The sequence below is a fragment of the Pundamilia nyererei genome, unplaced genomic scaffold (genome assembly GCF_000239375.1).
Source record: "Pundamilia nyererei isolate P.nyererei 1_Seehausen unplaced genomic scaffold, PunNye1.0 scaffold00398, whole genome shotgun sequence".
Taxonomy (NCBI): Eukaryota; Metazoa; Chordata; class Actinopteri; order Cichliformes; family Cichlidae; genus Pundamilia; species Pundamilia nyererei.
In genome coordinates, this window is record NW_005187799.1 from 45,904 (window position 1) to 48,556 (window position 2,653).

Sequence of the window (2,653 nt, forward strand, 5' to 3'; positions counted from 1 at the left end):
AGGTTCTCAGATGCAGCTTCAAAAACAGTCCAATCAGTGGAGTCAAAACAGTCCTGCAGTTCCTGCTTTGCTGCGTTAGTCCACTTCTTCACAGTTTTGACTACAGGCTTGGCACGTTTGAGTTTTTACCTATAAACTGCAATAAGATGGACCACGCAGTGATCAGAATGTCCCAAAGCTGCCCGGGGCACAGAGGCATCTTTTAGAGTGGTGTAACATACACACATGCACTAGGGAGCATGCAAACCCTTAAGATTAACTTAAATTCTAAAGTCATCTAGCCAGCTCTGCCACTTTTGCTGAAATCACATAATACTTTGGTTTCAGAATTCTGTTTCCAGTGGTTTGGATTATCTTGTTGCTTGAAATTTCCACAGCAACGTGAAGAAGCCTGCTTGTTTGCAAGTCATTGTCCTTCAGGTGTATTTACAGCATGTGTTCTTTGTTGCATATACTCACTGGGATTGATAAGAACACAGAGCAGACAAGCGGGGCACATTTCTTGGAGCATTACATCCCATCTGTTAAAACAAGAGATTGCCAAAAGAAATAAATGTAAACTTTACTGATCAGTATGTGAAATTACTATCCAAGCCCCCTAATTCTGAAGCTAAACCTTCCCTCTATCCACTTTCACTTCCAGTTTTTTTTTTTATGGCTCCAAATCACACTTATATTGTATTATACTTTATATTGTAAGGTAAAGGTGCTACAATAATAGGAAACCCCAAAAATCAGATGACCACCTATGAGCAAGCACTTGACAAACAGTGGAAAGGAAAAAAACTCTTTTAACAGGTCATAGCGCAGGGGTGGGCTACTCCAGGCCTCGAGGGCTGGTGTCTTGCAGGTTTTAGATATTACCCTGGGTCAACACACCTGAATCACATGATTAGTTCGTTACCAAGCCTCTGGAGTTCTCCAGAGGCTTGTTGAGGAGGTAATTTAGCCATTTGAGTCAGCTGTGTTGGCTCAAGGACACATCTAAAACCTGCAGGACACTGGCCCTCAAGGCCTGGAGTTGCCCACTCCTGTCATAACAGAACCAGGTACAGGAAGGGGCCTCCATCTGTCGTGATTGGGGGTGATGGTTGACATCCATCCATTTTCTTTTGCTTATCCAATTGATGGTCATAGCAGAGATGGAGCTTAATGCATAGTGACAGACAACAGTGCAAACTCATATTCACACCTACAACCAATTTCGAATACCAATTAACCAAAACAATAACAACTCCAATATGGTAGAACCCAACTGAGTTATCGATGGGCTGATATATCCGCCGATATATCTGCAATCTGCTGCCCTGAGCCGCTGTTTCTGTGCTGCCCAGCTGTGGTGACAGTGGCACAACATGTCGCCCACTGATTTTTACCATCTCTGCAGAAACTCTGACATTGGCAAATTATGTATTCGGAGCAGGCGGTGGTGTGTCAACAACAGGTGGACACACTGCAAGACCAGGCAGTGCTGAGCCATTACAGGGGGGGCACGTGATGAAAAGGTTTAGAGACAGAGAGAGCATGTTCTAGGTTCCTTTTTTTAAAAAGGGATTTTCAGAACTGTTGATATATGAAGCAATCCTCATTTAAACATGGGTCAACCCTGTTTTTGGCAATTATGACAGTTTTAATAAAACCTGCAAGTTCCTGCATTTATGCTGAAAAGCAAGGAAAAGTTAAATGATGCTTGTACTCAGTGTTGGGGAGTAACGGAATACATGTACCAGCGTTACGTATTTAAAATACAAAATATGAGTAACTGTATTCTGTTACAGTTACTGTTTAAAAAGATGGTATTCAGAATACAGTTACTTTGTTGAAATAAAGGGATTACACGGCGGTCTTTTCCTGTTTCATATGTTAAGCTGTCCCCTCTCTATTTTTGGTAACTGCATGCTGGTGGAAAACCCAAACAAAACACGCATTAAGAGGCTCTAATGCCTTGGTCTCAATCTCACGGCCCATGTCACCTCTACTTACCCACACTGGCTTTTCTCTGGGATCTTTGCTCCAGTACGACAGTCTCACGTTTCTGTGGAGAGTAAGTCTGACTTTGATTCTGATTTTCAGGGGGATATGGGGATCATAAATCACAGGTTTGACACAAGGTGTATGTTATCACCTTATGGTATTATCATCAGCTGTTTTTATGTCTCTGAAGCGAGTCTGTGTGTTCTTCAAGTTGAATGTCCTCTTTCCTTGCATGAACATTAAAATTAAAAATATAAAATATTTGATCTGACACAACACAGTTCGTAAAAAATGAAAACAGTAAAATATCTCAGTTAGAATATTTTTATTACATTTAGTAGAGAATTTATCAAAACAAAATTAGCAATGTTCAGTGTTATTTACAATAAAAACAGACACACAAGATTAAAAACCAACTTGAAGTACACAGATTAAGGCATTAACATCTCATTTGCTAGTGTCTCCTTTAATGAACCGCACAGAAAGTGATACAAAAATAAATTTAAAACAATTCAAGTTTTTCTATAGAAAGGGCTCTATAACAAAACAATAGAGATAGAAACAGGAATTGAGAACAACATCAATCACAGCACAAAAAATTCACGGATACAAAACATGCAAATCCAATACAGCATAGGTAATACAATGGTAATACAGGTCCCATCTAGAAATAATCATA